The sequence below is a fragment of the Podarcis pityusensis genome (assembly GCF_964106645.2).
Source record: "Podarcis pityusensis genome assembly, chromosome: 9".
In the NCBI taxonomy this organism is placed as follows: domain Eukaryota; kingdom Metazoa; phylum Chordata; class Lepidosauria; order Squamata; family Lacertidae; genus Podarcis; species Podarcis pityusensis.
The window spans coordinates 71695096-71718940 of NC_138034.1; the positions used below are offsets into that span (position 1 = coordinate 71695096).

A 23845-nucleotide genomic window follows, 5' to 3' on the forward strand; every position below is an offset into this window, starting at 1 on the left:
TTACTTCTCACAGGGAGGGAACCGCCAGAAGGTCCTTGGAGCTGGACCTCAGTGTCAGGGCTGAATGATGGGGGTGGAGACGCTCCTTCAGGTATACAGGACCGAGGCCATTTAGGGCTTTAAAGGTCAGCACCAACGCTTTGAATTGTGCTTGGAAATGTACTGGGAGCCAATGAAGGTCTTTCAGGACTGGTGTGCTATGGTCTCGGTGGCCACTCCCAGTCACCAGTCGAGCTGCCGCATTCTGGATTAGCTAATGCCTTGAACTGGTAGCCCACTGGCAGCCCTTGCAGTGTCCTATGTGCTTTGAACCCACCTTGCAGCTCCAAATAGCTAAGGCAACCACATTCTGCACTGGCTGCAGCCTCCAAACCATCTATGTACACAGGCAGAGAGAGAGAAAATGTGTTACTGTAGGTGGTTCTGCTCCTCAGAATTTTAAACTCGGTCAATACTCCACATCCAAGCAATTTCCTGCCTCGTGAAAACATCAGGAGGTTTAATTAGCGTTCACAAGCCGTTAGGCTTCCTCTGGAAATGGACATCCCAGGAGTTCAAAGTGTTAATAATTAGATCCCAGGTCCTTTCCGCTTTCCTGATCCTTCAGTGACCCCCTAGCCTCATTTGGGCTTCATTTGCAGTTATCTTCAGAGCAGCTTAGAATCCTAGAATTGTAGAGTTCGAAGGGACCCTGACGGTCATCTAGTCCAACCCCCCTTGCAATGCAGGAATCTCAGCTAAAGCATCCATGATTAAGCAGAGATTGGATGGCCATCTGTCAGGGATGCTTTAGTTGAGATTCCTGCATTGCAGCGGGTTGGACTAGATGACCGTCAGGGTCCCTTCCAACTCTACAATTTGGTGCATCTGTGACAGGTGGCTTTTAACCCTTACTTTTAATCCTGAACAAAAGGCACTTACCTGTGCAGCAGAATAAGAAAGGGATGGGGTGGTAGAGTCCAGGTAGGGGCCAGAATGGGCTGTGCCACCTACAGATCAGAGTCTTAGCCAGTTGCTCCGCTGTGTAAAACTAAGAGATCGGTGAATCTGCCCGTTTCTAATCTTAAATTTCAATTCAACACATTTCCACAGTTTGCAAAAACAAATTTAACATATTTCTCTAGATATACTGGGGGGCGTGGGTTGCATGCGGTTTTGCATAATGCACCCATTTCCGCAAGCCGTTTCCCATAATATAATGCATTGTGATGCTGTTTTCAACAATCATTTGAACATTTCCTTTGGAAAACAGAGGGAATCAAACAGTTTCTACGTCCCAGGGGTGCAGCAATACAACTGCTAGCACATTTGCAAAGCTAAGCAGGGTCCAGTATGATTTCAAATTGGATGGGGGACCAACTGCGTGTTGAGATTCCTGCATTGCAGGGGGTTGGGCTAGATGACCCTCAGGTCCCTTCCAACTCTACAATTCTAGGATGCCATGATTCTATACAGCAAGGACAGGGAGCCTGAGGCCCTTTGGGTGTTATTGGCCTAGACCTCCTACCATCCCTAACCATTGGCCATGCTGGCTATGGCTGATGGGAGTTGAAGTCCAGCAGCACCTGGAGGACCCACACTCAAAACCAAGTATAACCAAGCTTCATAGCAGTATCAAACTGGCTATCATTGGAGACCATATACTGGGCTAGAGAGACCGCTGATCAGATCAGGCAGGGCTCTTTGCATCCACCAGTGCGTGTTTTTTTGCAAAACATCCCACATTAAAGCACCCATTTCCTGTGAACTGGAAAAATCGCAGGGAAGATTATTTTTAACCTTGACAGCCAAAGAGCTCGCAGAAATATGCCATGGAAACAAATAGTAAAAATTATATCGCATCCCACATTGGGTAGACACCTTCCCATAGTCTAAGTTTAGGTATGTTAACTAATAAGAATGCAGAATTTAGGAAACGGCAAGCAGACCAATGGGGAGATGAGTTTCTCCATTTGGGGAAAGGAGAAGCACACAAATAAACAAACAAAAAATGGGTAAGGGCCTGGTGACTTTAAAAGCATATTTGCATTCAGTGTTCAGGTTTTATTACATGCAAATGAGGAGCCTGGTTATTGGGATTGTGGCAGTTGTGGAAGGGAAACATAGCCCTGCCATGATGCAGAAGAAAATCCCTTCTTCCAAGCTAATATTTGCATTGGCAGCCACAGTGGTGGTGGGATTTGCTCCCAATGCAAATATGTACTTACTTAACTTACTTAAGGGTTTTATAGCTCGTGTTCTGCTATATGCCTCAAAGCAGTTTACGGGGGAGGTGGGACGCGCGGAATGAAACAGGCAATATCTGAAATTAAAATCGTAGACTGGAGCAGAAAGCTGGAACGACTGTTGCAAAGGCTGGATTACTGCAGTGCCCTCTCTGTGGGGCTACCCTGGGGGGTGCAGCCGGTGCAAAATGCAGCAATTGGACCGCAAATCACTCCACTGCTGAAAGAATTGTCAACTAGCTACCGAGCTAAGTTCAAGTACTGGTTTTGGCTTACAATGCCATCCATAGCTTCGGATACCTAAAAGATCGTCTTAAATCTTCTTCTTCTTCTTCTTCTTCGGCGATCACTCATAGCTGAGGAAGATTGTCTTCCATGAACATGGTCTTAAGAGTGAGTCTGTAAGTGACTGTGGAGGCCAATTCTGGAGCCACATGTCCTTCCACAGTGGGGACATAGGTTTCTGGGTGGGAGTTGATCATGGTGAGGGTTTGCCAAGTGTGCCTTCCTTTTAGCGCATTTCTCCCTTTCATCCTGAGTTCGAGAGTCTTCAAAGCCTTTTGGTAAAGGCTGTTCTCCAATTGGAGCTCTCGCAGGCCAGTCTTTTCCAATTGTCAGTGTTTATAGTACATTTTTTTTAGATTTGCCTTGAGAGAGTCTTTAAACCTCTTTTGTTGACCAACAGCATTACACTTTCCATTTTTAAGTTCGGAATAGAGTACTTGCTTTGGAAGACGATCATCAGGCATCCGCACAACATGACCAGTCCAACAAAGTTGATGTTGAAGAATCATTGCTTCGACACTGGTGATTTTTGTTTCTTCCAGTGCACTGTCATTGGTTCGCCTGTCTTCCCAAGTGATGTGTAAAAAAAATTTGGAGACACCGTTGATGAAATCTTTCAAGGAGTTGGAGATGGCGTTTGTAAGTGGTCCATGTTTCACAAGCATATAGTAAGGTTGGTAGTACAATAGCTTTGTAAACAAGCATTTTGGTTTCCCTGCGAATGTCCCACTTGCCGACTTTGCAGGAAGGCCTTTTGCAGATACCGTCTTATCTGGTGGCAGGTGGAGGGTTTGAATTTCCAGGTGGGCGAGAGTACCAGAGTGGGAGAGTACCCCCACATTGTTTAACATCTACATGAAACCGCTGGGTGGAATTATCCGGAGGCTCAGAGTACGTTGTCAGCAATATGCTGATGACACTCAGCTCTATTTCTCCTTTACATCTGCAGGTGAGGCAGTGGAAGTGCTGGACCAGTGTCTTGCCTCGGTAATGGACTGGATGGGAGCCAACAAACTGCAGCTCAATCCAGATAAGACTGAGACACTGTTAGTGGGTGGTTCCCTAGACCAGATGGCTGGGAGATCGCCTGCTATTGATGGGGTTACACTTCCTCTGAAGGAGCAGGTTTGTAGCTTGGGGACACCCCTGGATCCTTTGCTGTTGCTTGAGGCTCAGGTGGCCTCAGTGGCCCGGAGTGCCTTCCATCAGCTTCAGCTGGTGGCCAAGCTGTGCCCCTATGTGAACAAGGATAGCCTAACTACTGTTGTCTATGCTCTGGTAACCTCAAGGTTAGATTAGTGCAATGCGTTATACATAGGGCTGCCTCTGAAGACGGTTCAGAAACTTCAGCCGGTGCAGAATTCAGTGGCCAGGTTGCTCGCCAGAGCAGGACGGTTTGAGCATCTTACACCAATCCTGGTCCGATTGCACTGGCTACCAATTAGTTTCCAGGCCCAATTCAAAGTGCCTGTTTTGACCTATAAAGCCTTAAACGGCTCAGGACCACAATACCTCAAGGACCGCTTCTTTCCATATGAAACTACCCAGATCCTGAGATCATCTTCTGAGGCCCTCCTTTGTGTGCCCCCTCCTTGAGAGGTCCGAAGGGTGGCAACACAAGAACAGGGCCTTCTCAGCAGTGGCTCCCCGTCTGTGGAATGCTCTCCCCAGGAAAGTTCGCTTGGCACCTTCATTATACACCTTTAGGCGCCAGGCAAAAATGTTCTTTTTTAACCAGGCCTTTGGTTGACTTAATCAACATCCCATACCCTTTTAAAATGTGGCTCTTTTGGGGGGGGTGTTATTCTTGGGTTATTGTTTTTATTTTTATTTTATATCCTTTTATGTGAACCACCCTGAGACCTCTGGGTATAGGACAGTATATAAATTCAATAAATAATAAATAATAAATTGGAGCACGCAGGGGGTTGGAGTAGATGACCCTCAGGGTCCCTTCCAACTCTACAATTCTACGATGCTGCGATTCTATGGCCTTGTTTACAAAGCAGGAGACTCTTAATCACAGGGTCATGGGTTCCAGCCCCACACTGGGCATAAGATTCCTGCATTGGAGGGGGTTGGACTAGATAAGCCTCGTGGTCCCTTCCAACTGTACCATTCTATGATTCTATGGAAGGTGTAATAAACGAAAAACTGCCCTTATTCCCTTATGGGGGACACAAGAGCCCTTATAGAGTCCTTTGTAGGTTCTCCATTGGTCAGAGAAAAGAACAGAGGCCAACCAGAGAATATTGAGAAGCAAAGCAGCTCGTAAGCTTGATCTTTATTGAACTGTTGCAACAGGGTGCTCCCCTCACACGCAGGAAAGGAAGAGGACCCCAAACAAAGGTGTGCCCGCTCTTATGTAGACATTTTAAATTGCCCACCCTGGAGTCCAAGACCACCCCCAGAAACATCATACCTACATCACAGAAAGGGAGGTCTACAGCAGAAATCCGAGTGCGTTGTTTATCTCCTGTCTGGCAGATTACCTGTTAATGCTTACTTGATTGGATACCCTGGGGAGCCTGGCCAGTCTTTTGTAGTGACAAATACTTCGTTCCTGAGCCAGGTCACAGGCTCACCCTATTCATACACAGATATACCCTTAAGACAGGTTTTGTGAATGAAAAGACAATGGGGAAGCCTTTCCATTTTCCAGAGAAAACATTTGTTCAGTTTGGGAGCCAAATGGCTCTAGGACTGCTTTCCTGTGCGGCTTCAGACATGTGGTTTATATATTTATGTACGTGTTTGCTTGGTACGTTTATGAACTATATATATATATATATATATATATATATATATATATATGACCTTACATTTTTTTTATTTCAAAGGAAACAGCCCCTGTGTGCACACGGAGTCCCTGGCATTCCCCAAACTCTGAGAACTGGGGAGCTATTAACGAAAGGGATCTCCGGCACCCACAAACTGTTCCCTCGACTTTCTTTTCTGTTATCTGGGCGACATTCCACAGCCGAAGGGACTCTCCTGGGCAGTCTCTTATCAACCGGCTCAAGGGCCTGATAAAACACTCCCTCTGAGGCACTGCCATGCCCGACCTCTCAGCCGGCTTCCTGGGCTTTCTTCCTGTTTGGATTAAAAATAAAAGCACAGCTGAGAAAGCACAATAACTCCTCGCACAGTCCGGAGAAACTGCCTTGCATCCATTGCAGCTTCCAGGCACAAAGGCTGCTTTGTGGGAACGAAGGAGAGAACCTTCCCTGAGACAAAAGGAGACTTTCTTAACCAGAAAATCTGGCCCAGGCGGCAGAGGCTCTCCTTTTGCGCCCTCAAGCAAGTCCCACACAGCCGAGACCCCAGGCTCAGACCACGTGAAGTGGCTCGGTCGCACTAATGGGCACTTCATGAAGGACAAGGCTATCAGTGGCAACTGGGCGTGATGGTTGTGAGACTGCGTTATTTTAACAAGATATAGGAAGCTGCTTTATGCCACTGAGCTACAGTCCTTTCCTCTGCTTGTATTCAGCATCTAGGAACCAGAGCATTACAGTGGTACCTCGGGTTAAGAACTTAATTCGTTCTGGAGGTCTGTTCTTAACCTGAAACTGTTCTTAACCTGAGTTACCACTTTGGCTAATGGGGCCTCCCGCTGCTGCCGTGCCGCTGCCGCGCAATTTCTGTTCTCATCTTGAAGCAAAGTTCTTAACCCAAGTACTATTTCTGGGTTAGTGGAGTCTGTAACCTGAAGCGTCTGTAACCCGAGGTACCACTGTACTGCTATTGAAAAAGAGCCCGACCACCCCAAACTTCCTATGGCTAGTGCTAGACATTGAGAGACCTCTGATAATTCAACATTCGGTCTGTGAGCACTTAGAAAAAGGTGCTGTGATCAATAAGGTCCAGATGAATCTTGTTTCCTTTTTTTTGATGGAGTTACAAGCTTGGTGGATGAGGGGAATGCTGTGGACATAGTGTGTCTTGATTTCAGTAAGGCCTCTGACAAAATGCCCCATGATATTCTCACGAAGAAGCTGGTAAAATGTAGGTTGAATGAGGTAGCTGTTAAGTGGATTGGTAGCTGGTTGACTGACTGAACCCAAAGAGTACTCATTAATGGTTCCTTGTCATCCTGGAAAAAAGTGACAAGTAGGGCCTGTGGTTGTTCCACGTCTTTATAAATGACCTGGATGAAGGAATTGAGGGGACGCTCATCTAATTTGCAGATGACATCAAACTGGGAAGGGCAGCTAATGCCACAGAAGACACAATCAGAATTTAAAATGACTGTAACAGATTGGAGAACTGGGCACAAGCTAACAAAATGAATTTCAATAGGAACAAATGTTAACGTTTTGCACTTAGGCAGGAAGAACCAGATGCACAAATATAAGATGGGGGACACCTGGCTTACTAGCAGTACATGTGCAAAGGATCTAGGGGTCTAAGTAGGCCACAAGCTTAAGATGAGTCTACAGTATGAAGCAGCAACAAACAAACAAACAAACAAAGCTAATGCTATTCTAGAGAAAGGTAAAGGGACCCCTGACCATTAGGTCCAGTTGTGACTGACTCTGGGGTTGCAGCGCTCATCTCGCTTTATTGGCCGAGGGAGCTGGCGTACAGCTTCTGGGTCATGTGGCCAGCATGACTAAGCCGCTTCTGGCGAACCAGAGCAGCGCACGGAAACGCCGTTTACCTTCCCGCCGGAGTGGTACCTGTTTATCTACTAGCACTTTGATGTGCTTTTGAACTGCTAGGTTGGCAGGAGCAGGGACTGAGCAACAGGAACTCACCCTGTCGTGGGGATTCGAACCGCCGACCTTCTGATCGGCAAGTCCTAGGCTCTGTGGTTTAACCCACAGCGCCACCTGCGTCCCTAATGCTATTCTAGGCTTTATCAAAAGAAACATAGTGTCCAGATCAAGAGAAGTAATAGTCCCACTTATTCTTCCTTGGTCAGACCATATGTGGAGTCCTGTGTCCAATTCTGGGCACCACAGTTTCAGAAGGATGCTGACAAGCTGAAAGGTGAGCAGAGGAGGGCAACCAAGATGATCAAGGCGCTGGAAACCAAGCCTGATGAGGAACGGTTGAAGGAGTTGAGTCTGTTGAGCATTGGAAAGAGGAGACTGAGAGGAGATAGGAGAGCCATCTTCAAAAATCTCAAGGGCTGCCACATGGAAGAGGGAGCAAGCTTGTTTTCTCCTGCTCTGGGGGGTAGGACTCAAACCAATGTCTTCAAGCTACAAGAAGGGATATTCTGATTAAACATCAGGAAGAACTTTTTGACAGTAAGAGCTGTTCGACCGAGGGATGGAAGGTGGTGGACTCTCCTTCCTTGGAGGTTTTTCAGCAGAGGTTGGATAGCCATCTGTGAGGGATGCTCTAACTGAGATTCCTGCATTGCAGAGGGTTAGACTAGATGACCCTTAAGGTCCCTTCCAATTCTATGATTCTATGATTTTTTTTCCTTTTCTGGCACCTCAGTAATCTTCCATGCGCTGCTGCGTCACAGATCTCGAAGCCAGATCCTTTCGAAATCCTAGCCAGACAGTAACTAAATCAGCTGGTAATTTGTTTGCTCAGCATGCTGCCAGGCCACATGAGTGTAACTTTAGACGGTCTCCAGTTTAAACAGCAAAGAATACATATGTAAAAGGAAGAAAAAGGAACTCCCAATTATATATCTTAAGTGAACTTTATGAGCTAACAAAAACAACATTAAAAGATGTTGAACGTTCAGGGTGAGGGTGCGAGGAATCCATTTCTGGACTTTGAAGGTAATGTCTTAAAAGTTTCACTCATTTATTTGCAAGGGCTAGCGACCGCATATCTAATCCTGACCCCTAGCGGCCAAAACTAAGCATTTCGTTAAAACCTCATTCATTCTGACACAAAGGAGTCTCTGCGCTTAAATTTTGCTGTCTCGCTCCTGACAACTCTACAGCCGCTGATTTGCTACGGGGTCAAGTTCAAGGTGCTAATCTTGGCCAGTAAGGCCCCATTGTGGCTGCTGCCCATTCAGAGTGGCATAGCGGCAATCAAGGAGGCCAACAGTAGGGGGAGCCAGAGGCTATAATAGGCAGGGGCAACTAATTCTAGATTTGTCCCCATCCTTTCGAGTTCTACAGGGATGGAGGAATCGGAAGCCACCGCCACTCCCTGAGCTACTTGGAAGTAAGACAGCAGGAAGGTGAGAACTAGCGGATGGCAGACCCAGAAGGGTTGGCGTGCCCCATTCTGCCGCCTGAGGGCTGCCCTGTCGCTGCTGCTGCCCCACCACTGTTGCTGGAGAAACAGCGCCAGCATCATGCGCTCCATGAGCTCCCACAAGATTTCGACACCACTTTTCCGCCTTCTCATAAGTGAGGCGGGTCTGAGACTGAGATTGGTGGGGCCCAGCCCCACTGGGACAAAACAGGAAAGACTCCATTGTTGGGGATTGACATCCTGCTGTTTCTCCAGCCCCAGAGATGATGATGATGATGATGATGATGATGATGATGATATAATAATAATATAATAATTATGATAATTCTCTATACCTCGCCCATCTGGCTGGGTTTCCCCAGCCACTCTGAGCAGCTCCCAACAGAATATTAAAAATAGAATCAAACATTTAAAACTTCCCTAAACAGGGCTGCCTTTAGATGTCTTCTAAAAGTCAGGTACAGTGGTACCCTACTTACAGACGCGATCCGTTCTGGGGTGCCATTCGCACCCTGAAAAGTCCATAAGTAGAGCGCCGCTTCTGCACATTCGTGTGATGCAATAGAGCACTCCTGCACATGCGCGAAGTTTACTTCCGGGTTTGCCGCGTTCGTAACCAGAAAAAACGCAACGTGAACCTAACGCAACTAGAGGTATGACTGTAGTTGTTTATTTCCTTGACATCTGATGGGAGGGCGTTCCACATGGCAGGCTCTACTACTGTGAAAGCCCCCTGCCTGTTTCCCTGTAACTTCACTTCTTGCAGGGAGGGAACCACCAGAAGGCCCTTGGAGCTGGACCTGAATGATGGAGGTGGAGACGTTCCTTCAGGTACACTGGGCCAAGGCCATTTAGGACCAAATACACTGGGCCAAGGTCAGCACCAACAGAGAGCAAATGCGAGAGGTGTTTTGATTCCCCCATCAGCTTACATGGCCAGCGGTGGGTGTGCTTGGCTTAGCAGGTTGTGGATTTAATGAGCCTGAGGTAAAAAGAAGCTAGGATGAGGTTCCCCAGGTTCTCAGATCCGCAAAGCTTGAATACAGCAGATACCACAATCCCCTACACACTTCCTTGAGCTTAACCCCCTCCTCCCCACCCACTTCTGATTTTAACATGAAAGCAGCATGGTCTGATTCAAAAGCAAAAGGTCAGGAACCACCTTGGTGTCTACTGTTTTTATCCCCCCAGAACATCCAGGAATACTTTTCCCATTTTGGTCGTATCTTTGAGCAGCTGGGTTTTGTAAGTCTGAAGAGAAGATTGCCGCTATTACGAAATTGGGAATCCTCCCCAGAACATCACGACGGTGCAATTGTACAAATTCTGCTCTTAAGAAGTTCTCGGTTGAAAATGCATTTGCATGAAGAGATACGCCCCATAAGAGTGAATCAAGCTTCTTTTTCCAAGTGTATTTTGAGCCATCTTGAGAGGACACCCGCAGGCCGATCACAACAAAATAAGCGGACTGCCTTCCCTCTCTTAAGTCGTCGCGGTCTCGCCTTACATCCCATGACCCGGGTTCAAGTTTCTTGGCTGCTCCCTCTGAGATCTAAAGAATCAGCGTTGGGGTGGATCTGACGATGCAGAGGATGGAAACGTTCCCATGGTTAATGTAGGGATTTGTAAAGGTGATGTGGGGAATAAATATAACCCTCTGCTAGCAGGGAGGAGATCATTGGGCGGAGATGAGAAAGATATCGTGATTCACAACCTCAGATCTTCCTACTGCAGCTGTTAAGTGAGGGCTGAAGATCACCCAGGCTTCTAGCTGGTCACTGAGAGGACAGGATGCTGAACTAGGTGGGTCTTGGGTCTGATCCAGCATCCAACTCTCCTTAGGCAGAGGGCCTTCTCGGTAGTGGCACCCGCCCTGTGGAACGCCCACCCACCAGATGTCAAAGAGAAAAACAACTGCAGTGGTACATATGCTTCAGGTTACATACACTTCAGGTTACAGAATTCGCTAACCCAGAAATAGTACCTCAGGTTAAGAACTTTGCTTCAGGGTGAGAACAGAAATTGTGCTCTGGCAGCGTGGTGGCAGAGGAGGCCCCATTAGCTAAAGTGGTGCTTCAGGTTAAGAACAGTTTCAGGTTAAGAACGGACCTCCGGAACAAATTAAGTACTTAACCCGGGGTACCACTGTACCAGACTTTTAGAAGACATCTGAAGGCAGCCTTGTTTAGGGAAGCTTTTAAAGTATCTGGCTGGCAGCCTGTGCTGTGTGGTTTCATCATATTGGGGGGGGCTCCTTGGGGTCCCCACTATCAGCTCATCTATCTCTGTTAACAGTACAGTCATATCTCATGTTACGTTTGCTTCATGTTACATTTTTTCAGGTTGCGTCCTGCGGCGACCCGGAAGTACCAGAAAGGGTTACATCCGGGTTTCGCCGGTCGTGCATGCGCACAAGTGCTAAATCGCACTTCGCGCATGCGCACAAGCACCAAATTGCGCCGTGCACCTGCGCAGATGCAGCGCTTCAGGTTGTGGGCTTTTCATGTTGCGAAGGGGCCTCCGGAACGGATCCCGTTCGCAACCAGAGGTACCACTGTATTCCCCACTCTTCTGCAGAAAAGAATAGATGCAGAGTGAGAATCGGCCGATCGGCCAATTTCAGTTTCTCTCCTTTTTTCGTTTCCTGCCCGAGCATTCAGTTCCCCACATTTCCACACTTGTTTGCGAATTTTTCAATTCTGAACGAAAACACACCAGCACTTTACTGCGAATTTCTCTTAGCACACACATTTTTGACGCAATTTTGCCAAATATACTGGGTTTCCATCTGGGGGTTTGCACAAATATTGCATTTATATGCAGACTTTATATGCACCCCGCCACCTGGGCATTAAGGTGTCTCTTTGTCATTCTCCTGCACAAACCTTGGCTTGGCTGCTGCTGCTGTTGTTGTTGTTGAAGCAGCTGCTGCCGTTGTTCTAGGATATCCTGTCCTGAGAGAAAGGACTGTGTCTGTGCAAAGAGAGGAGAACAGAGGAAGGAGGACAGTGATTGTCTTCCAAAACTAAAACATCCCATGGGATTTGATTCTTTAGTAGGAGCTGGGGAAACATAAGGACTCCCCCCTCAATTCCCTTTCTTGGTTCCCACCCAGTGCCGGATTTACGTATAAGCGAAACAAGTTATAGCTTAGGGCCCCACTCTCTTGGGGACCCACAAAAAAATTAAAGGAAAAAAACTGGATATACATTTCGAAAATATAAGATAAAAAAAACAAATAAAATAAAACCTACATACAGCAACAGTGTTTTGTGTTGTGTGGGTTCCTATGATGTAAGTAATGGGCCCCGCCTGCTAGCCTGCTCCCTAGAATATCACTGGTTTGCTCATTTCTATATATAGGGTGCCTAAATTCTGCATGTATGCAGAATATATGTATGTATGTATGTATGCATGATGTATGGAAGTGAGAGCTGGACCATAAAGAAGGCTGATCGCCAAAGAATTGATGCTTTTGAATTATGGTGCTGGAGGAGACTCTTGAGAGTCCCACGGACTGCAAGAAGATCAAACCTCTCCATTCTGAAGGAAATCAGCCCTGAGTGCTCACTGGAAGGACAGATCCTGAAGCTGAGGCTCCAAGACTTTGGCCACCTCATGAGAAGAGAAGACTCCCTGGAAAAGACCCTGATGCTGGGAAAGATGGAGGGCACAAGGAGAAGGGGACGACAGAGGGCAAGATGGTGGGACAGTGTTCTCGAAGCTACCAACATGAGTTTGACCAAACTGCAGGGGGCAGTGGAAGACAGGAGTGCCTGGCGTGCTCTGGTCCAGGGGGTCACAAAGAGTCGGACACGACTAAATGACTAAACAACAACAGCAAATTCTGCATGGACTGGTTGCATGGCCACATGTGCAAATGGCTTTAGATACCTATTAGGTCCATAAATTACCATATAGCATATATTCAACACAAAAAGCAGCGACAGTTTGTTGTTGACAAAGGACAGCTGGACATATAAAGGGCCCCATTACCCTCAGTAGCTTGGAGCCTCATCAAACCAAAATCCGGCCCTGTTCCCACCCCACTAAAGGTGTGGGTGAACGTTCCACCTCTGTGTTGTTTCTTGAACATAAGAACAGCCTTGCTGGTTTTGACCCATAGCCCTGGGGAGAAACCAAAGAGAGTTGCAAACCCCACTACCTTAAAGTTGCTCATGACTGCAGAACAAGGTGCCAGCCCTTACATTGGCCAGGACTCGGGCGGCACAGAAATGTGGCACGTGAAATGCTAACAACAGAAGTCTACCCAAATAAAAGAAAGACTGTTCATGTGTGCCACTACTAGGGCAGCCCAAACTTTTGCTTGCACAAAAATGGAAAACGCAGTACCAACTACGGAGGAACAGCCTTTCAAGATGTTGGAATGTGTGGAGTTAGCGGGTCTGACTAGTAAGACAAGAGGAAAAGATGATCAAGAATACAAAAATGCTTGTAAAGTATTTTAGGAATCAGCATAAACAAGTGAACAGGACTTGAATAAATTCAGCAGTAGGAGACAAAGAGTAAGAAAAGAAGAATTTGGTAACTTAGAATACACCGAAGAGAGGGAAAATAAAAGAAACCAGGAAGGAGAGGAAGGCAAGTCCTTGTGCGTTTTGCTTTTTGTCCTTATTTTTTTGCAATTTCTTTCTTTACAAGTCCTTTTTGAATAATATGCAAAAACACTATTACTACTACTACTATTATTATTATTATTATTATTATTATTATTATTATTATTTTAAAAGAACAAATGTAGCAAGTGGGCATGTTGCAGATCTCCCCGATACCGTTGGCTTTTCCTGCTTTGGATGAACTAAATTCCTTAGCTGACCACCAGAGGACAGCCAAGCACCACTTTTTCATTTAGCACCTTTCGCATTCACGCACTTGGCTTTCAAAGCGACGGCCCCGTAAGGTAGTCCAATGGCATTGTCTGCATAATAATGTAACTGGGTGGGGTATGGTGAACCTGAGGACTGAAGACTTATGGAGCATAAGTGCCCTGCAGCTGCCCAGGACTCAGTTTCAACTCACTTGTCACCCCCTGAGTAGGAGGAGTCCTTCTGCTTGCCTCCAGAAAACTAGCTCTCAACACCCAGGCCATCATATTTTCAAGGCTGGGCTATACATGCTTGATGCTCTGAGGCTTAAGATGGGACCATCACCATGGCCTTTCTTCACGTGCATATAGTGGTAACAAAGAAAGTCCAGAGCAACCTAATATTGGGAATGCTCTGTTGTTTATTATTATTATTATTATTAATGATCCTTCAACATCAACTTCGTTGGACTGGTCATGTTGCTTGGATGCCTGATTATTGTCTTCCAAAGCAACTACTCTATTCCAAACTTAAAAATGGAAAGCTTAATGCCGGTGGTCAACAAAAGAGGGTTAAAAACTCTCTCAAGGCAAATCTAAATATAAATGTAGCATAAACACCAACAATTGGGAAACACTGGCCTACGAGCGCTCCAATTGGAGAACAGCCTTTACCAAAAGTGTTATGGGTTTTGAAGAAACTTGAACTCAGGACACAAGGGAGAAATGTGCTAAGAGGAGGACACGCTTGGCAAATCCACACCGTGATCAACTCCCACCCGGAAACCAATGTCCCCACTGTGGAAGGATGTGTGGATCCAGAATTGGCCTCCACAGTCACTTACGGACTCACTTTTAAAACCGTGTTTATGGAAGGCAATCTTACTCGGGTACGAGTGATCACCAAAGAGAGAGAAGAGACTTAATATTTAATACACTCATCTAGAGCACACATGGCTCTCTTGAAAAGTAGGCACCAAGGCTCAGTAAAAAGTACATTTAGAACTGCCCCATAGTGGAGATTTAAATAGGGTTGTCATACATCTGGGAATTCCTGGACATGTCCTCTTTTGGGGGGTCCTGCATGCTTTTCCAGGGGGAATTTTACATTTTAAAGCAAATGTCCTGGATTTAGGGTTTTTTAAAAGAAATGTTTTTTTTTATTTATGCATTTATTTATTTTGTGCATGGGTGGTTCTTGGGCTCGGTGGCATATTTTCTGGATTTTTACCTTTTGAAATATGGCAACCTTAGATTTAAGCCATCTGTTAAGCAGAGAATATTGGGGAATGCATTACTGAAGTACACTGTGTAGACCAGGAACCGTATGTGGCAACCTCAGGCTTTGAGAAGAAACCTCCCTCCTTCAGAAAGAAGCTCTTTCCCCAACCTTTTCTGGTTCATCTTCCTGTTAGGGGGAGGGCCATAGCTCACGCATAGAGCATCTCCCTTGAGTGCAAAAGATCCCAGGTAGGCCTGCGAATATATCCCCCATCTGGAATCCTGGGACTCGGCTAGACTGGAAAAGAAAAAGTGATTTATATGTCTTGTATATGTGAGTGGCGCTGTAGTCTAAAGCACAGAGCCTAGGGCTTGCCAATCAGAAGGTCAGCGGTTCGAATCCCCACGGCGGGGTAAGCGCCCGTTGCCCTGTCCCAGCTCCTGCCAACCTAGCAGTTCGAAAGCACGTCAAAGTACAAGCAGATAAATAGGTACCGCTCTGGCGGGAAGGTAAACGGTGTTTCCATGCGCTGCTCTGGTTCACAAGAAGCAGCTTAGTCATGCTGGCCACATGACCCGGAAGCTGTACACCGGCTCCCTCGGCTAATAAAGTGAGATGAGCACCGCAACCCCAGAGTCGTCCGCGACTGGACCTAACAGTCAGGGGTCCCTTTACCTTTATATGCGATATAACACTGTGCCGCCAGATGGTGCTGCAGAGTCCCGTTTTCCCCCCTACTGGATTTCTCTGTTTAAATTTACACCAAGTTTAAGTGAAACGCTTCTTTGATGTGTCTAGATCCAGCCCTGGAGGGGCGCTGAAAATCAGTGCCAATAATCCTGAGCAGATACAGTATTGGTCTTCATAAGGTCCGTTTTCCCAGTAGTGATGTATGGAAGCGAGAGCTGGACCATAAAGAAGGCTGATCGACGAAGAATTGGTGCTTTTGAATTATGGTGCTGGAGGAGACTCTTGAGAGTCCCATGGACTGCAAGAAGATCAAACCTAACCATTCTGAAGGAAATCAGCCCTGAGTACTCACTGGAAGGACAGATCCTGAAGCTGAGGCTCCAAGACTTTGGCCACCTCATGAGAAGAGAAGAGAAGAGAAGAGAAGAGAAGAGAAGAGAAGAGAAGAGAAAAGAGAAAGATGGAGGGCACAAGGAGAAGGGGACGACAGAGGACGAGATGGTGGGACAGTGTTCTCGAAGCTACAAACATGAGTCTGACCAAACTGCGGGAGGCAGTGAAAGACAGGAGTGCCTGGCATGCTCTGGTCCATGGGGTCACAAAGAGTCGGACACGACTAAATGACTAAACAATAACAACAAAGGCAGTTTATGAAAGTTCACTATGCTTTTTTGCTTCCTTCCCCCCCCCCCCCGCAAGTAAACAAAATCCCAGAATATTCCTTCCCCCACCCCTTTGGCTCACTAGAAGAGCTACTCTCAAGAGGTTTCTCCTGTGATGGGGCTGAAGAAGCCTTGCAGGAGCAACACGTGACTGTTTCTCTGATCTGCTTGGCTGAGCATCTCACGTCTTTTCTGCCGAGTCATTTCTTAAAGCAGCTCAAGATGGGATTTCCTACATTCCTCAATAACATCAGAGCGGAGAAAAGACTGGGAGAGAGACCGCCCTGCCTCAAAGCCTCCAGAAAAATAACTGGTACTTTGGATCTTTTCTCTCTGCAGAGACCCCTACAAATTTTCAGCCGCCCAGAGTGGCTGGGGAAACCCAGCCAGATGGGCAGGGTATAAATATATTATTATTATTATTATTATTATTATTATTATTATTATTATTATTATTACTACTACTACTATTAGCAAAAAAGGATTCCCCCATTGCACAGCCTTGTGCAAAATTCCTATTGCACTTCACAGTGAACAGCTATACCGTCAGAGCTGAGCCCTACGCCAGATGAAGGCCAGGGGAGAGACGTAGCTCTGTGGCAGAACATCTGCTTGGCTTGCAGACGGTCTCAGACTCAATAGCAAACATCTCTTGCCTAAAAACCTGGAGATCTCAAGGCGGTTCACAGCAACAAAATGCAAGATAAAGGGCAATGGGGTCATGGTATCGTGCAATCTGGCAAACACTGTTATTGGAAAAAACGGTTGCAAAACTGAAAAGTAGCAAGAGGCCAAAAGAAACACAACCATTTTAATGCAGTTTGGTGTGATTTTATTGATCATAAAGGTAAAAAAGTAAAGGACCCCTGGACAGTTAAGTCCAGTCAAAGGTGACTACGGGGTTGCGGCGCTCATCTCACTTTCAGGCTGAGGGAGCCGGCGTTTGTCCACAGACGGCTTTCCAGGTCATGTGGCCAGCAGGACTAAACCGCTTCTGGCACAACAGAACCCCGTGACGGAAGCCAGAGCACACAGAAACGCTGTTTACCTTCCCGCCACAGCAGTACCTATTTGTCTACTTGCACTGGTGTGCTTTCGAACTGCTAGGTTGGCAGGAGCTGGGACTGAGCAACGGGAGCTCACCCCGTCACGGGGATTCAAACCACCGACCTTCTGATCGGCAAGCCAAAGAGGCTCAGTGGCTTAGACCATAGCACCCCCATAGTCACCTTTGACTGGACTTAAAAATCCAGGGGTCCTTTACCTTATTGGTTATACAAATAATGTGGCATACGGTGGAACAGGACCTATAATTCACAGGACAGTTTGGCATGCGTGAAGTATAGGTTTTCATTTTTTCATTTTCTCCCTTGCTCCCTATAGATTAAAATTGTTATTGATACAAAAGACCTTTTACTAATGGTTAGCAATCTGAGCATATACCTTCTTATCATTTCATATCCCCAATAGCTATGATATATAAACTTTAACACGACTTTGTTAATATCTTCAGAAACACTTATCTGAGCGTAAAGTGTTGATTTATTTTAACTCTCATTTTGTGTAATTTTTGCATGCTGTATGTCTGAATGTCATGAATGAAAGTATATTTTAAAAGAATAATAATAAAGGGGGGGGAATGCAAGGCAAAAGCAGAGGTTAAGCCCAGCTGGAGCAGGGGATGGGAAATATCTCTGCGCAAGTCCCCAAAGAGCTGCTGCCATGCAGTCCTTTGCTAGAGAGATGCTAAGAGGCAGTATCTTGTGTTTAAAGAGGAAAGTGTAGTGGGCAAGGAACCTGCTGTGCCCCATCATGGCCAGCAGGTGGCAACAGGGCTCTGGGATGGATCCTGCGCTCTCCAGACAGCCATCTCTTGAGTTGCATGCATGACACCAGCTTCTTACATAAGTGTAATGCCCGTCTCCCCGCCCACTCGCCATCACTTTTTCACAAGTCGGATCGGTTACATTATGTAACAGATAAATTCAAGTGTTTCACGTTGCAGATAGCAAGGGGGGGGGTAGGTCAGACTGGCTTAGGTAACTGAGAGAAATGAATTAAGGGAGGGGGACAGAGAAAGGGGTTGCTGGATACCTTGCCTCTGAGGTTGCCAACTTTCCCCCCTGGCAGGGCTCCTGCACTTTTAACAGCTGCCCTTCAGGTGCAAAACGCCTGTCTACAACTTCATTAACATCCATCTACAACTTTACTAGCATCTCTCAGTATTGTGAACAACATCGAACTTGTTAATATTTCCATGAACTTACCTAAAAAGATAAAGAAAACAAAAGACTGAGTTAAGCACTTGAAAAATCTATTGAAATCAGACATTATAAGTTCATCTTAGGTTGGGTAGTTAGCAAGTCTCTGTGGCTTTGCGTAAAGTTTTGTATTTTTCTCAGAAGATTGATAAAGAATGTATAATCATTTTGGTAATTATTGTGTGTATATTAGTCGCCAACGTGTTGCATGAGTCGTACTACTATGTGGAGCAGCTGCTGTTAAGCAGCACTGGAGCCCTTCTGGGAAGAAAAAGCCTTCAGCCTCCAACATTTCTTTATTTACTTGCTTGCTCGTTTAGTTTGCCCTGGGATCTTTCGCAGGGAGAAGCTCTTTGCTCCTATCCTGCGCTCAGGAAAGGCGAAGAGGCTGGGCAATCCAGTCTTGGCATCCAATGAACTGTGGGGCACGTTCAAGGGGGCACATTCCGAAGAACAGGAAGAGCAATGAAATATACTCGGAGTTGAGTGTGGAGTTCATGCTCTTTATTCAGCTCAGAGTAGTGAGGAGGAATGGAAGTTCCCCCGAAATGTCTGCTTTATATACATCCTTTACACAATGGGCCCCACGTGATTGGCTAATTCTGGGGTTCTCCTGTAGGCCAATCAGGTTGCGGATTCACTTCCATCCGGAGTTGGATTGGGTGGCTCCTGCGGACCAATCAGACTGCTGCATTCTAGAGCCTATTGTTCTAGGACCAATCAGACTGCTGCATTTTGGATCCTATTCAACTCAGTACATAACAAGCAAACTGTCTCTCGTGGACTGTGGATGTTTGACAGGGCCGGCGCAAGCAGAGGGCAGAGGGAGGCGACTGCCTCAGGCGGCCGTTGCAGCAGAGCATCTTTGAAGGGCAGAAGCAGACAGTGCTGTTGCTTATTTTGGCAATGCTACGTTGACAGCTTTGGGTGCGTCCTATCTGATCTTATCCGGGCGAGGAACCCGAATTAGCAAGCTTCATGGCCAAGGTGGGATTTGAACCCTGGCGCCCAGGTCCCCATGCAACACTCTAACCACTACACCACTCTGCCTCTGTGATCTCCACTGAGCTTTCCCCCTCCCTAGATGGAGGCACCTTTCCTCATTCCGTCGCTTGGCTTCGCAGTCAGGAGTTGGCAGCCCCTGTGCCATCTATCGGCGAAAGCTTGGCCGAGTGCTCAAACGCAGCTTGCCTTTGCGTCGCTCCTTGCTCCTCTGCCAGCTCCCAGCAGAACAGCGGAAGAAAGCACGTAACCTGCAGCACGTTGACGCCCTTATTATATAATGGCTTTGAATTTCAACCAAGAACCAACCAAGCCACTGTTGGAGTCTTGCCATTCACAAGCAGATCAGCTGGGGTTTTAAAAGAGTGTTAACAAGACTGATGGGAGGCAGGCCTGCCGGTGCCTGATAGTTGTCGCGTTCAAAAATAGAGCCTCCATTTGCAGAACCAGTGTACCTGGTGGGGACCAGATACTGGGGAGCCAAACAACAAGAGGTCGAGAAACACTCATATTTCTTTCTCAATAAGATCTGTATTGTTTTGACTTCAAGATTATTATTATTATTATTATTCATAATAATAATACTCCGTGCATCTGGCTGTGTTTTTACTCTGGGCGACTCCCAACAGAATATTAAAGACACAATAAAACATCAAACATTAAAAACTTCCCTAAACAGGGCTGCCTTCAGATAATAATAATAATAATTTATTATTTATACCCGCCCACTTGGCTGGATTTCTCCAGCTACTCTGGGCAGCTTCCAACAAAATATTAAAATACAATAGTCCTTCAAATATTAAATGCTTCCCTGAACAGATGTCTTCTAAAAGTCAGATAGTTGTTTATTTCCTTGACATCTGATGGGAGGGCGTTCCACAGGGCGGGCGCCACACCACCGAGAAGGCCCTGTGCCTGGTTCCCTGTAACTTGGCTTCTCACAGGGAGGGAACCGCCAGAAGGCCCTCAGAGCTGGACTTCAGTGTCCGAGTTGAACAATGGGGGTGGAGATGCTCCTTCAGGCATACTGGGCAGAGGCCGTTTAGGGCTTTAAAGGTCAACACAAACACTTTGAATTGTGCTCAGAAATGTCCTGGGAGCCAATGAAGGTCTTTCAGGACCGGTGTTATATGGTCTCGGCGGCCGCCCCCAGTCACCAGTCTAGCTACCGCATTCTAGATTAATTGTAGTTTCTGGGTCACCTTCAAAGGTAGCCCCACATAGAGTGCATTGCAGTAGTCCAAGCAGGAGATAACCAGAGCATGCACCACTCTGGCCAGACAGTCTGCAGAACATGTACAAACAGTGGTACATAGCCAACCCAGTTACAGAATTCCTGCATAAATCATGATGCTATAAAAATATGTGAATTGCTTTGTTTTGAGTGCCCTTGCAGTGCTTGACCTCTCCATGTCCCATCATACGAAGAAGATGGGCTGAGAGAGTGATCCCCTTTATTTACATGATCTACACATAAACAAACCGATCCATTCTTAAGGAAATCAGCCCTGAGTGCTCACTGGAAAGACAGATCCTGAAGCTGAGGCTCCAGTACTTTGGCCATCTCATGAGAAGAGAAGACTCCCTGGAAAAGACCCTGATGTTGGGAAAGATTGAGGGCACAAGGCGAAGGGGACGACAGAGGACAAGATAGTTGGACAGTGTGAGTTTGACCAAACTGTGGGAGGCAGTGGAAGACAGGAGTGCCTGGTGTGCTCTGGTCCGTTGGGTCACGAAGAGTTGGACACGACTAAATGACTAAACAACACCACACATAAACAACAAATTTATATTTTCCCAGTCCTTAATGACCTGGGCTCCCACACAACTCTCTAACCAACCAACCTGGAAATGGGAGCGGTTATTTCTCCCAGCTACGGGGTGAACCCGCCTGATGCTATCAAGCCTTTGTTACTTCACTTTGCTTCCCCGCAACGTGACGCCAGATCCACGTGGATTATGTAATGCATTCATCCTCTCGAAAGGGAATTGGGAAATGTCAGAGGTGATTCCGCGAGGAGATACGGAGCTCTTTGGTGGTGGAAATTCTTCTCTGCAGAGCTGAAAAAAACGCCACGCCTGTTGCAAGGCAGAACAATTTGGGCCCAGGATGGAATGTGCTGATGGATAGCATGTCTGAACTTGTGCTGAGTCAGACAAAGAGGCTTGCGCACGCATTCTGTTTTGGTTTCTGCCATTGCATAAAACTGACACTTGTTTTCCGGGTTTATTTGCAACCGGTTATGGAAAGGTCCCCTCAGAGAGGAAATGTTGGATACTTTCCTTTTTGAATGGGGAACCCATGGGCAGCGGAGTTCCACTGATACATTGGTGCACCAATCCACTCACCAACCATAGAATCATAAAACCATAGCTTTCTCCCGATTGAAGTGCAGAGTGCTTGAGGACCGGGACATTCACAGGGAAACCAAAATGCTTGTTTACAAAGCTATTGTACTACCAACCTTACTGTATGCTTATGAAACATGGACCACTTATAAACACCATCTATGAGAGCCAGTGTGATGTAGTGGTTAAGAGCGGTAGTCTCATAATCTGGTGAACCAGGTTCGCTTCCCTGCTCCTCCACATGCAGCTGCTGGGTGACCTTGGGCCAGTCATACTTCTTTGAAGTCTCTCAGCCCTACTCACCTCACAGAGTGTGGGGGAGGAAGGGAAAGGAGAATGTTAGCCGCTTTGAGACTCCTTAGGGTAGTGATAAAGCGGGATATCAAATCCAAACTCTTCTTCTTCATCTTCAACTCCTTGAAAGATTCCATCAACGGTTTCTCCGAAAAATCTTACACATCACTTGGGAAAACAGGCGAACTCATGCCAGTGTACTGGAAGAAGCAAAGATCACCAGTGTTGAAGCAAAGATTCTTCAACCTCAACTTCGCTGGACTGGTCATGTTGTGCGGATGCCTAATGATCGTCTTCCAAAGCAACTACTCTACAGTATTCTGAACTTAAGAATGGAAAGCGTAATGCTGGTGGTCAACAAAAGAGGTTTAAACACTCTCTCAAGGCAAATTTTTAAAAATGTAGTATAAACACAAACAATTGGGAAACATTTGTGAGTGCTCCAGTTGGGGAACAGCCTTTACCAAAAGTGTCATGGGCTTTGAAGAAGCTTGAACTCAGGACACAAGGGAGAAATGTGCTAAGAGGAAGAAACGTTTGGCAAACACTCACTGGGATCAACTCCCATCTGGAAACCTATGTCCCCACTGTGGAAGGACGTGTGGATCCAGAATTGGCTCCACAGTCACTTACAGACTCATTGTTAAAACCGTGTTCATGGAAGACAATCTTACTCAGCTACGAGTGATCACCAAAGAAGAAGAAGAAGAAGAGAATCATAGAGTTCAAAGGGGTCCCTAGGGTCATCTAGTCCAACCCCTGCAATGCAGGAATCTCAGCTAAAGCATCCCGGACAGATGGCCATCCAATCTCTGCTTTGCCATCCCAGCTATGTTCCTGCCTCTTCCAAGTTCTGTCCTTCCTGTTCATTTTTCCTGGCTTCTTAAAAGTACGTTCTCCCATCTTTGTGTGTAGTTTCAGAACTAATCCAGGGTTGGCATTGTATTGAATAAAAAGTTTCTATTACCATCAGCAGGATTTTCATTTCACTTGTAATGTCACAAATGCTATGGACCATATGGACAGATAACAAAATACAGACTATGGAATAATATACCATTGAAAATGTTGACAATAGGACCCATTGTGGGGCAGGGAGTCTCAAGATTCTGAGAAATCTCTGTATTTAGTATTGTTATAAATTTGTATTTGTAAAATCAAATAAAAACAATTTTAAAAAAAGATATCCCTACCAAACAAAAAAAAGTTCTATTTAAACATCAAGCAATAAATGTTTATGATTGATTTATGTTTAAATAAAAACTTTTTTTTCCTGGTTGGGTTGTTTTGGGGAAATTAGGCCCCTCCTACACATACACAGTAGGCCAGCATTCATTCTGACTTGCCTGTAGGATGCTTACACACTTTCCTGTTAATCTTTCTTTCATTCAGGACTTTTCAATGCACTCCCTCGTCACTTTACTTGGGAAAAGTCTGCTTCTTGGAAAGCGGGTTGGTTTTGCCAGGGTGACAGAGCTCTGCCCTTCGACTTAATTGTGCAAACCTAAATTTCCTGGTATGCTCTCGCACCTGCAAAATACTGACAGTCTGCATGGGTGCCACAAATCTTTTTGGTTTTGCCTCAGCAGATGCTAAGCACTTATTGGCTCTGTGTGCATCCTTCAGATTTTTCTTTTTGTGGCAGTTTAACCCACATTCATAACACTGCTGTAATTTTGAAATATAGAAGAATGACTGTAATGAAAGCTCTTTAAATACACTGATGTGTGGCTTTGGGGGGGGAGGTTGGGGGGCAATCTACTACTGAATATATCGAACGGAAGGGACACAGATGGCGCTGTGGGTTAAACCACAGAGCCTAGGACTTGCCGATCAGAAGGTCGGCAGTTCGA

At 46.1% G+C, this 23845-nt stretch overlaps 1 long non-coding RNA gene across 1 annotated transcript; it reads right to left on the minus strand.

Annotated features, from left to right (window-relative positions):
* Positions 1 to 5339: 5339 nt before the first annotated feature.
* LOC308485498 lies at positions 5340 to 21666 on the minus strand. The gene is made up of 3 exons (XR_013990572.1): positions 21195 to 21666; positions 11573 to 11660; positions 5340 to 5603 (listed from the first exon to the last, which is right to left on the minus strand). It is a non-coding gene; the product is annotated as an uncharacterized lncRNA (long non-coding RNA).
* Positions 21667 to 23845: the final 2179 nt, after the last annotated feature.